We start from the raw sequence: 13698 nt of genomic DNA on the forward strand, positions 1-13698 counted from the left end.
TAACGAGATAAAATTTGTAATAGAGAATGGTAGAAAGCTCAAGAAACCATTTTGGCAAAGTTTCACGTTAAAAATACCTAAAAGGGCAATTCGGTAATTTCCACTGTTAAGGGTATGAAACTCTATTATGCCATGCATCGTAATTTGCTTGGAATATCATATTGTTGTTTCAATGTGCATAACTAACCTTCAAAGTGCAGAAAGACATGGTTAGAGTCGACCCCAATTAGTTTGGAGTTGACCCCGATACATTTGGCACGCCTTGGAACGAAGTGGCACGCCTTTGGAACACTTGGCACAGAGTAGGAGTCGACCCTAGAAGAGATAGAGTCGACCCTGGCACATTTTAAAAACATTCTGGCACATTCTAGCACTGATGGCACGGATGAACAGCACTTGGGTCGACCCAAGTGAAAGTTGAGTCGACCCCATCTTCAAGCCTCAAGAAAACAAGTCTCTGGAATCCCTGAGAGGGTCGTCCCCAATGGAACTTGAGTCGACCCCACCTTGAGTCGACCCTAACTGAACTTGAGTCGACCCAACCTTGAGTCGACTCCAAAAAGAGTTGAGTCGACCCCAGTAAAAAACGGCTGAAATATAAGGTTCTGTGTTTCCTGAGAGGGCCGACCCCAGAAAAGCTTGAGCCAACCCAAGTCTGATGAACAGTAGTTTGAGTCGACCCCAGGAAAGTTTGGGTCGACCCAAGCACGGGCAGAAGCATAACGGCTAGTTGTGCAGAAGTGCTTTTTGGACTTCCAACGGCTATAAACGGCTAGTTTCTTCAATCCAACGGTCAGGAAGGACTATTTGGAGGTTGAAGAAGTATTTAAGAGGGAGTATTCATCAGAGAAAGCAAGCTTTTGGAAATAAAGAAGCACACTCAAGAGAAAACCCTAGAAAAGCAAGCCTCATTCAATTGCTTCATCTTAAGAGCCAAAAGAAAGTGGTTGAGCAGTTTCAAAGAGTCATCAATAGCTCCGCCAACCCTTGTGAAGTGAAGCAAGCTTGACAAAGAAGAGAATAGCTCCTTCAAAGCGATAAACATTCTCTAAACTCTTCTTTGTAGTTTATAATTGCCTTATTTGCTCTTTTAGGAGCTTTCATTCTTTACTTATTACTCTTGTTGTAAGGTTTGTTGGTAAGCCCGTAAAACCAATATTGTAGGTTGTTGGTAAGCCCGTAAAACCAACGTAGGTTGTTGGTAAGCCCGTAAAACCAACATAGGTTGTTGGTAAGCCCGTAAAACCAACGTAGGTTGTTGGTGAACCCGTAAAACCAATTGTGAAGGTTCGTTGGTGAGCCCGTAAAACCAACATAGGTTTTTGGTGATCCCGAAAAATCAAAGTGTAAAGGTTTTTGGATTGTGAGCCTGGAAAACAATCCAACTGTAATCTGAAGGATTATAGTGAATTTCCAAGGAGAGGCTTGGGGAGTGGACGTAGGTGCTTGGAGTGCACCGAACCACTATACATTATCTTGTTTGTGTTGTGCTTGTTCTTGTATTTATTCTTGCTTTATATTTGATTCTTGCTCTAGGGTAAGTTCACACAAGTAACTTAAGAAAGCTTCCACAGCTCTTAACAAGAAAACTTTTATAGCATCAAAAATTTAGAAAAATCCAATTCACCCCCCCTCTTGGGTTGTCACCTTGGGCAACAAGTGGTATCAGAGCAGGTGCTCTATAATTTCTTGCCTTGTGACTTTGACCTAACCGTCAAAGAGCCAAATATCATGACAACTCAAATAGATAGTTTTCTAGGAGAGGGACAATTAATTGATAGACCTCCACTATTTAATGGTATAAACTACACACATTGGAAAGCACGCATGCGCATTTTCATTGAAGCACATGACTACGATTTATGGAGTAACATAGTCAATGGGCTACACACAAATACTAATTATGATAAGAAAATGGCTCAGCAAAATGCAAAAGCCATGAATATTCTATATTGTGCATTAGATGATAGTGAACTTAATAACATATCTTTTTGCATAACTGCTAAGGAAATATGGAGTTTGCTTGAAGTTAAATATGAATGCACTAACATTTCTAGTGAATTTGAAACTAGCTCCGAAGAAGAAGAGCAGCAAACTGAAATTGAAAATCTATGCTTTGTGGCACATGAAGATGAGGTATGTACTCGAATACAAAGTGATTTCTCATTCAAAAATCAAGTACATACTGAAGCTCAATTTGATTTTACATTTGATGAACTTCATGATGCTTTTTCTGATCTATACTTAGAATATAAGAAGCTTAGTTTAAAGAATAAAAAGCTAAATCAGAAAAATCTATCTCTTGCTGAAAGCTATGATATAATTCAGAAAAATAATAAATTGCTTTCAGAAGACAATGAAAGGTTAACTAAAGAAGTTAACAAATTTAAGCCTATAGTTGAAAAATTTACTATCAGCTTTGAAAAGCTGAACTTAATGATAAATAATCAAAGAGCTGAATTTGAAAAGGCTGGATTAGGATATCAATCTTGGTACATACAAAAATTCCTTAATGACATATGTGTTAAATCCTCCACTATCTATCCTAAAACAGATTCTAATTTATTTGATGAACCTAATAGGCAAAAACAGAAAATTGTAAGTTTATCTACTACTCATGTTAAATCTATGTTTGTTAAATTTAACAAGAGGATGCAGAAATACACTCCTTGTAATCCTAAAATCTGCAAGCCTATGGACAAAATAGCTATTAAGAAAATATGGGTTCCAAAAGAAACAATAATAGCTAACCTACAAGGACCCAAAAGAGCTTGGGTTCCTAAGTTGAAAATCTGAATAATTTCTGCAGGTGTGTCTAGCACTCAAGGCTCCAACAAAAGATGTTAATTTAGACATTGGGTGTTCTAGACATATATTAAAGAATGAAACTTAAAATATACTTAAGAAAAGTAATTGAAATGAAAAGAATAATGAAATTAGTAATCCTTGCATCTCATCATTCTCTTTGCCTTAGTATCTAATTAAAACATAAATTGCAGGTATTAATCAATTTTGTGATATAGGTAATATTTTTAAAAATATAATCAAATCACTTCATTTTATAGTATGCTTCACTTACTGTTGGATAAGTTGCTAAATGATTAATCAATTTATTAAGAATAACTCTATGAATTCTCTATATGCTTGATTGAGAGTTCTTATCCATGGCATTATCTTCTATTGATCATAAACATAAGAATGTCTACTTAGTATATCTTTTAAATATATGCATTAAGAATACCAAGATTAAAGAGTCTAGTTTTGGCATATAAAATCAACTCATACTAGTATGGACTTAATCTCAAAAGATCTTGTCATTGGTTCACTTAGATTAATTTTTGCAAGGTCAAAGTTTGCTATGTATGTCATCTAGAAAAATAAACTAGAATCATTTCTAAATCTGAAAACATTGTTTTCACCTTTTAGCCTTTGAAAATTCTCCATAAGAACTTATTTGGATCTCTAGGATTGTGAACCTAGGAGATAAGCTTTCTGATTTTGTAATTATGGATAATTTCACAAAGCTAATATTGGTTTTGTTCTTGGCACTTAAATTGAAATATTTTCTGCATTAGCACAAACTTACAAAAGGTTTCAAATGAAAAAGATTTGCAAACTGTGAAAGTATCATGGCACAGTTTTGAAAACCAATTTGTTAATAAGGTTTGCACAGAAAATGGTATTGAATACAATTATTTTTGCACCAAGAAGACTATTGCATATAGAGGTTATAAAAATATAAAAATAGAACCTTTGTTGTGTAAGGACAATGCCTTGTGATAGCAGTTGATTAATGCTATCATCACAGCTTGTCATGTTATAAGGTTTCTATTAAATCTATTTTTGAAGAAAACCCTATATGAACTCATGAAAAACAGAAAATCAAATGGTGCATACCTTCATGTTTTTCAGTTATACATATTATGTTCTCAAGAATGATATATATGCCAAATCTGATAAAACAAGTGCTTCTTTGGATATTACTCTTTAAGCAATGCATATAGAATATTCAATGAAAATATAGTTTGTCATTTTGCTTCTATTTAAAAGACATTAAGAAGAATGAACAAGATGACAATTAGTTAAGTTAAACTAAATCATTTTGAAAGGGATAAATTTGAAATCTTGTTAAAGAATCTGAAAACTTTTTATATTTGGAATAAAATTGAGTTTTTCAGAAACACACTTAATTAAGAAGAATTGGTGATTACTAAAAGAATTAATCAGAAAAGATGAAATAGATCTTAATAAAATCTTTGCATGATTAGAAGTCAAAGATAACCATTTTCATCTGTTTGTTTTATAAGACTTATATTTTGTCAAATGAATGTGTAGAATGAACTTTTGTGTGGTTATATCATTAAAATTTTTATGTAAAAATAACCATCTATATTTGAAAAACATTCATTACAAACATGATAAAACTTGTATTTGATTTAGAACAAGCACCAAGAGCATGGTATGAAAGATTAAGTAACTTTTTGATAGAAAGTAATAGTGATAAAAATATGTATCAAAAAGAAAACTTCTGATATCATAATTGCTAAAATATATATTGATGACATTATTTGTGGTGCTACTAATGAAGCTTTATGTAAAGTTTTAACTAAGCTCATGCAGGGTGAGTTCGAAATGAGTAAAATGGATGAACTAACCTTTCCTCTCGAACTCCAAACTAAGACAAATAAGAAAGGGGATCTTCATTGGCCAAAGTAAGTTCACAAGAATATTCTTACAAAAGTTTGGCATGAAGAAAGCTATATCTATGACCCCATATTGTAGAGTTTAAAAATGATGAGCAAGGTAATTTTATTGTTTGAAGCTGTATTACTATATCATACAGCTTGTAGGCCAAATTGTATGCTCATTTTGTGCTTATATGCAAAGATATCAAACTAATTCTAATGAATCACATTTAATTGATATCAAAAGACTCATAAAAATCTGTTAAGATAATAAAACTAAGTAAGAACTCCAATCTTAAGTAAAAGCAAAACAAGCAAAATATATTCAGCACATTTGTAAGAATTATGTGAGCATTCCTTTGGAAGGGATAAAATCTGTAATAAACTATATTTAAACAGGAAGAGTTTGGAGTGAACATTATTAAAGGGAACGGTTTAACCTTTCTATATTGCTCATTATATGGATGGACGGATGGTGCCAATGGGAAGGCTAGTGGTAGTACCCGGCACTATTTGACCCAACTATTCGGTGTAGGGCATATTAGGGACGGCACAAGAGGGAGGCTAGTGGTAGTACCTCGTGCCCCTTCCAACTCCACCGGATAGGGAGCAAATAGAGTATAGAGCATAGAAAAGTAAAACCAAAAGAAATGAAAATCAGAATGTTCACTGAGTGGTTAAAGGAAGAAATTCAAAAATGAGAAAATGAATGACAAGATAAATGAAAGTATATAAGAAGCTTGTGAAAAGCCAAATGAAGTTTCGATCACTTGAAAACACACCTTAAGGATAAAATTAGTGTAGAATTATATATAAATAAGGAGAGTCTATTTGAAAAGAATTGATTTTGATCCTTGACATGCTTGCTCTTAATGTTTCAATACATGATGTTATGACTTAATGCATATTATGTTTTGCATGTGACATGATGTTTTAAATTATGTGTTTTCAATATTCAAATAACAAAGATCTTTCCTAAATATACTTTGTAATGCTTCATGCCTAGATAATGATTGAAACATGTTGTTATCAACAACAAAATCATTTTGTTTTAGTGAATATATTCTGAAAAATAAAAGAAAATAATAATCTAAATTTGCGAATTAGGCAGAATGAATTATTTCTGAGTTATCCTTCATCTTGCCTAATATTGGTACATAATAAATTGCTCCAATTTGTACCAAAATTCAATATTAACTACAAAGATTCTGAATGTGCTATAATAGTTTTGAAATATATGTTTTCAATCTTAATGATTTAAGATAAAAACTATAATTTAAAAAAAAAAATTGTGATGACTTAGTTGTTTGCTCCGATATGCATCTGAAACATATCATTTTTTATCTTATAAGTGTATTAAAATTGGTCTAAATGATGTGTTTTTCAATGATCTTAATTGCGAACAAATGTTTCTAAACATATGATGTTATTTTGATATTAAAAAGATTTATCGTGCTTCATATATACATTGCTGAAAAACTATAACTAAGAAATTAATATTTTGAATATACACTCCTGCATAATTAAATGCTTCTATCATTAAAAAGAAAAGCTATTTTTAATAAGAGAGTTAATGATCCTAAAGCTTAAAATATTTCAACTCACTCCAATAATTCTTATAGGAAAGAAAATATAATTACTTTTGAAAGAAATTTGAGCTTCAAAAGAATTATTTTCTGATTAATATTTTCATACATATTCAAAAAAAAATTAAGAGGAAATATAATTTATTCTTGAAAGATTAAAAAGAGTGATTGCTATAAATTTTGAAAAATTCTGGATCACTCTACATTCTTGATATTATAGAAGAAAAGAAAGTTTGAAAGAAAATGCATCTTTTGAGGGGGAGCTTTAAATACTCAATCTCTTTATTGAAAATTATCTTCAAACTCAACTCTCAAATGGGATAATTAATTAAGGGGGAGAAAGAAAATTTTAGAGGGAGAGATCATATAGAACTTAATCGTGTAAATTCACATCTAAAGATGAGAGAAAGAATACTAAATGTAAAGTGGTATTAAACTTTGTGCTTCATTGAATATCTTTTGAAAGTTGGATTTCCATCTATATTCATCAGTAAATCATTTGTTTCTGAAAATTAATTGAAAAGGATTCCATCTGTCTTAGTATCGAAAATTTATCTTGGAATCTACTTATGAGTTCTTATTGGGTTGCACTTTAGTGTTTCAATCATGAACCAATTCATTTTAATTGATTTTGATGCTATGATCTTTAAAGGAGTAAAATAAAATCTTTAAAAAAAAAACTCTAAAAGAACTTTCAAAGCCTTGAATTTTATGTATCCTACATTGCATAAATTCATGTTTTGGTATCTATGCCCCAAAACTTTTATATCATGAAAGAACTTTGAAGTCATTAAGAATTAAGGATTCAACATAATCTTATGTTTTTCGAGTATATAAGTTTTGATCTTTATCTGCTCTTATACTATACTCTGAAAATTAATTAGATTGCTCTCATTTTGCTATATACTTAATATATTTAAAAAAAAATGTTGGATTTTCATTCGTGCCTTCTTTGAATATTATTCTTGATACTTCTTGAAATAACTTGAACAAGATTCCATCTACACCTGATTTGAAAACTATCTTTGGAATCTATATTTAGAGATCTCTTCTGGCTCACATCTTAAATGTCTCATTTTTAAAGCCAAACTTTTCATCCTTGATTTTGATGTGATCCAATCATAATTTTAAAACTATATTAATTGGCTCTGCCCTATACTCATTATCTTGCCCTAACAGTATTGCCTTGAGTCACATAATTCATATTCTTGCAATAATTTGGCATGCAATGAATGAAATATTGTCTTGTGCTTAATATTTCATTATTTTGCAATCTTTTTGATGTTGTCAAAAAAAAGAAAAAAATATCTGAGTATATGCTCATAATGAAGCATGTTCATTATGACTAGTGTCTTCTAGATTTTGTATTTGTTTTGACCGGTATCTACTCTTTGTTATTGTCTGCATTTCTTCTCTAGAATATTATACTTTTGGCAAAGATGATGAAATACATTTTTTCTTTACTCATGATCTTTGTGTCATTACAATACTATCCATTGCTATTCATTCTTTTTGATGATGACAAAAAGGGGGAGAAAGTATAAGAGAGAAACTAGAAGCAAATTCTATAAGAAAGATAATTCTATAAACAAAGACTGTATAAGGAAGAAAATATAAAAGCCATATATTGTATACTTACGGGGGAGACATGTATTATACACTTAAGGGGGAGACATTTGACAAAGAGAATCTGAATCTGGCACATAATCATAGAGATTTTCCTTGCCTCGATACATAGCTTGAAACTCTTGCTTTAAGGGGGAGCAAAGCTAAAATTCATTAGGCATTCTACTTGGATAAGATAGGGGGAGCTTTTGATTCATTGATACATTCTCTAAATTGGACTATTTGAAACTTTTACACCAAAAGCATTTCCTATACATTAAACCTTCTCACATGAATATCAATTTGCTTATACTCAATGTTTTGTAATCATAAAAAAGGGGGAGATTGAGGATCCTAGTGTTATTTTGATGCTTACAAAGCCATTGAGGCCATATGGAAGTGCTAATGCTATTAACTCAATTAATCCAGTACATAAGTGAGTAAGGAAGAAATATTCGATACATTATTGATAAATGACACACCCTCGATACATTCACGATACATTAAGAATATATGGTCAAAACCACTCTCAAGAATTGATAACGAGATAAAATTTGTAATAGAGAATGGTAAGAAGCTCAAGAATCCATTTTGGCAAAGTTTCACGTTAAAAATACCTAAAAGGGCAATTCGGTAATTTCTACTGTTAAGGGTATGAAACTCTATTGTGCCATGCATCGTAATTTGCTTAGAATATCATATTGTTGTTTCAATGTGCATAACTAACCTTCAAAGTGCAGAAAGACATGGTTAGAGTCGACCCCAATTAGTTTAGAGTCGACCTCGATACATTTGGCACGCCTTGGAACGAAGTGGCACGCCTTTGGAACACTTGGCACAAAGTAAGAATCGACCCTAGAAGAGATAGAGTCGATCCTGACACGTTTTAGAAACATTCTGGCATATTCTAGCACTGATGGCACGGATGAACAGTACTTGGGTCGACCCAAGTGAAAGTTGAGTCGACCCCATCTTCAAGCCTCAAGAAAACAAGTCTCTGGAATCCCTGAGAGGGTCGACCCCAATGGAACTTGAGTCGACCCCACCTTGAGTCGACCCTAACTGAACTTGAGTCGACCCAACCTTGAGTCGACCCCAAAAAGAGTTGAGTCGACCCCAATGAAAAACGGCTGAAATATAAGGTTCTGTGTTTCCTGAGAGGGCCGACCCCAGAAAAGCTTGAGCCGACCCAAGTCTGATGAACAGTAGTTTGAGTCGACCCCAGAAAAGTTTGGGTCGACCCAAGCACGGGCAGAAGTATAACGGCTAGTTGTGCAGAAGTGCTTTTTGGACTTCCAACGGCTATAAACGGCTAGTTTCTTCAATCCAACGGTCAGGAAGGACTATTTGGAGGTTGGAGAAGTATTTAAGATGAAGTATTCATCAGAGGAAGCAAGCTTTTGGAAATAAAGAAGCACACTCAAGAGAAAACCCTAGAAAAGCAAGCCTCATTCAATTGCTTCATCTTAAGAGCCAAAAGAAAGTGGTTGAGCAGTTTCAAAGAGTCATCAATAGCTCCGCCAACCCTTGTGAAGTGAAGCAAGCTTGACAAAGAAGAGAATAGCTCCTTCAAAGCGATAAACATTCTCTAAACTCTTCTTTGTAGTTTATAATTGCCTTATTTGCTCTTTTAGGAGCTTTCATTCTTTACTTATTACTCTTATTGTAAGGTTTGTTGGTAAGCCCGTAAAACCAACATTGTAGTTTGTTGGTAAGCCCGTAAAACCAACGTAGGTTGTTGGTAAGCCCGTAAAACCAACATAGGTTGTTGGTAAGCTCGTAAAACCAACGTAGGTTGTTGGTGAACCCGTAAAACCAATTGTGAAGGTTCGTTGGTGAAACCGTAAAACCAACATAGGTTTTTGGTGATCCCGAAAAACCAAAGTGTAAAGATTTTTGGATTGTGAGCCCGGAAAACAATCCAACTGTAATCCGAGGGATTATAGTAAATTCCCAAGGAGAGGCTTGGGGAGTGGACGTAGGTGCTTGGAGTGCACCGAACCACTATACATTGTCTTGTTTGTGTTGTGCTTGTTCTTGTATTTATTCTTGCTTTATATTTGATTCTTGCTCTAGGGTAAGTTCACACAAGTAACTTAAGAAAGCTTCCACAGCTCTTAACAAGAAAATTTAGAAAAACCCAATTCACCCCCCCTCTTGGGTTGTGACCTTGGGCAACAGTAAGGAGTCAATGAAAGGGAGAGGTAAATGTAGTAGTTTAAGATATCAGAAAAGAACAAAGATTTAGATTTCTTCGAAAGCGGATGACTGAATAGATCGACTGGCTATGCTCAGCCTGCGGTCTTTGTGAGGAATCATATGATGTAAACGCTACCACGGGTCAATGTTGGGATAGGTTTAAAAACATATGATATAAATTTTCCATGAAAGAAAGCATGCTTTCAAGATGTTTTGGATATCCATCAAGTAATTTTTTAATAGTTTTTAATGGCAAAATATAACATCATGATTTGAGTTATTTGATGCAATAGAAGAGGTCTCCGGAATATATGATTTATTATTTATAGGCATCTTAGATCATCAATATCACAATTAATAGATTAAATTTTTATTTTGCAACTCCACAGTCGAACTTGGTGGTAGTTGTAGATCTAATGGTTGAGTGTATTATTTTGACATAAAACTCACTTATATTGAATAATAAAAATTGAAAATTATAAATTAGTAAAGCATGATTATATATACATATGAATAGATATTTTTATATATTTATTTATATTTTGAGTTGAGAAAAGGTGCTCCCAAACAACTTGTCCATTCAATAGCTTTAATAATATATTCAGCACTATTCCAACTTTTATTTCCTTCAACATCCTATTGTTAAGATGATGGAATCTTGAAGATCATCAAAGTATTTGTAGCATAATTTTAGGATTTTTATTTATGATATTTTACATAAATGAGCATACATGTAGGTTTATGATATGTATACCTTCCCATATTGGTGATTCTAGAGGTGATTCTTGTCTTTCCTTGAGAGACTATGAGGTCGTGAAGAACACGACCCTCCAAGAATTACTATTCTCTAGCCTCCTTGCATCACTCTTCTTTTTAGCTTAATGCGAAACCTTAGGGCATCTCCTCTATGTATTTATAGAGAAGGGAGGTGTTAGGATTTCTCTCTTGGGTGCCTTTACTAGGGCTCCCAGAATCCTAGCTGAACTCTACTAGAGAGGGGGGACTGGCCAACCCTTACTTGGGTTTCAGCCCTTTTTAGATGTCGCACTCTAACATATAGTGTGCTATCTAATGGCGCTAATATGGAAAGCAGGGGTAGCCCCATTCCTAGTTGGTCGCCCCCACTTGGATCCAGGTCAAGCAGGTCCTAGAGTTTGACTCTGGTTTAGTCTTGCTTGACTCGACATACCATAAATCTTTCCTTAGTTTCTTTAGCCGAACCTCTTTTTCAATTTCTTGATCCGATATTTGAGAGAATAATCAATTGGAATCTCATTGCAATGGATTTGGAGATAGTTAGCAGTTAGCACATACTAGATGTGCCAATAGAATAGGTTAACTCAAGTTCCAGCTCACCAATGACCTGCTCCTTCAAGTCTACTCTAGTTACACAAAGTAACATGATTTAGCATGGGATATAGTACTCATATCATATTACTGAACTTAAGGTTCACTGATTCGGTATCAGATTCCATACTAGTACCATACTAGTACAATGCCGGTATGCTTGGTATAGAGGTCGATTTACGTATCAAGACTTAACATGCTGCTTGCGCCAAGTCTCGGTTCAATACCAATATGGTATGATACATCCGATACAAGACGGTACATGCCGATATGGTGAATCTTAACTGAACTTTTAGTGAGTAAGAAGAAACAAGTTAGTCTCCATGTTCTTGCATAAGCTTTATACTACAATTTAGTCTCTAATTATTCCAGTATCCTCTTATGACCATTGAGTACTACATTGTCAAACTTTACTTATATAATCTCATGGCTCATAAGAATCTTGGATCATGTTAGACATCCTTTTATAAAACTACTCGTGCAAAACCTTTTTAAATAATTAACTATTAATTATAATAATTTTGTTAGAATAATTTTTTTCAAAATCTTTAAGTAACTAGTTAGGCTCCAAGTCTTATGCATCTAATGTCGTTTCAATTCTAACATGGACGTTATGCCATATGATGGTTTCCATGTTAGAGAGATAGCCACTTACTCATATCTAAACCAGGATGTTGCTGTGCTCTCTATAAAGGATATAGTCCAAGGTATCATTGTCGATGCACGGGTTTGGCTACAAATTTTGACTTCTAGAATATAGCAAGATGTCATATCCTTCAGGTTAAGGGGTCACTTGTAAGCTATGCACATGATACACACCTCAACCTATGACAATGCTTTTCGAGATGGTTTGTCAATATTGACTGTTTAATATGATAGCACACTCGAGTGTTAGAGCAAGGTCATACCTCGGTGGAAGAGGAACTTCATGAAGTCATTGTCTATCTTAGCGGCTTTATACGTGCAATGTCTAACCTTCCCAATAGCTATTAACATATTTCGAGAACTTAAGAATATTCATTCCTCCCAGTGGTAGACATCCCGACCACTTGGATAAACCCCCTGGCATACTCATGAACTCTTTTCTGGCTCTAAGATCGATGTGACACATACCTATGCTGTTGCCATACATTAATCCATACGATGTTTATACATGCAAATGGCTTTTAAGATATACCCTACTTCCAATCTAAGAAACCCCTTAATCTTGGATATCATATACATCCACTGTCTTTCTGCTCAATCTTACTTTATACATTCATAAATATGAGAGCATTCTAAGGTCTAATTTATACTAATCAAGAGAGGAAATTAAGGGGAAAAGGGGGGGCCATGACCCAAAATGATTTTGAGAAATTCCATATTAATATATAATCTCAGACATAACAGCCTAACTCTCTACTAAATCAATTGAGTTCTCCTTATTCCGTACTTAAAAAAAGAAAAAAGATAAAAAAATTCCCTTTGTGTTATTGCTACTATGTTTTAGTTGCTACTACGATGATCATGTCTTAACATACTGTATAGGCCAAGATGGAGAACGTTTCCAATGCTTTTAACACTTACCTTAATTTTAAAATTTAAATTTAATTCTAGATGGATTACAATCTGCACAAATCCAACTTGATTTGGTAGATCCTAGATTGCCATTTTAAGGAGGAAATAAAAACTGCTTTACATATTTCAGGGTTCCAAACCTCTCATTCCGTTCACATATGAAATAGTGCGCCACTTCTCTCTCTCTCTCTCTCCCTCTCCCTCCCCCGCCCCCCCAACCCCCACCCACCGTTCTCCCCCACACCCTTGTCATCACTGTGGGCTGTTTCTTCCTCTAGCACCCTCTCTTTCACATACAAGATCTTATCTATTCCTCTCTTGTGGGTATAGCTCTACTATTTGTTTCAATTCACTTTTTGGGTTTCACAATATTGGCATTTTAACTTCTCAAGATATAATTTTTTTTATTTATAAAAAGATTTTATTCATTCAATCTTAAATTCTATTTCTATCCCAGTTCTGCTTCTGAAACATGTGCTCAACTGAAGCTGTTAAAGTAATAACACTGTGATGGTGCATGACAGATATTTCATATTCCAGCTATAGATTTTAGTGCATATCCAGTAATAAATTCTGAAAGTAACATAACACTGTCTATGGATAAAAATAACATCTTCTACTCAAGTTTGTCCATAAAATTACTGAACTATGATAATCCCTAGAACGATAATGCCGATTGAGGTGCCATGATAAAAGAACAAACTACCTGTTTATTTTTT

At 33.8% G+C, this 13698-nt stretch overlaps 1 protein-coding gene across 1 annotated transcript in view; it reads right to left on the bottom strand.

Annotated features, from left to right (window-relative positions):
* Window positions 1–13698, bottom strand: part of LOC103718364 (branched-chain alpha-keto acid decarboxylase E1 beta subunit) — a 32190-nt gene that overhangs the window by 2352 nt on the left and 16140 nt on the right. The window lies entirely within an intron of this gene.

The sequence above is a fragment of the Phoenix dactylifera genome, chromosome 9 (assembly GCF_051530095.1).
Source record: "Phoenix dactylifera cultivar Ajwa chromosome 9, Ajwa_hap1_PhDact_Kaust_v1.1, whole genome shotgun sequence".
NCBI classification, from domain to species: domain Eukaryota; kingdom Viridiplantae; phylum Streptophyta; class Magnoliopsida; order Arecales; family Arecaceae; genus Phoenix; species Phoenix dactylifera.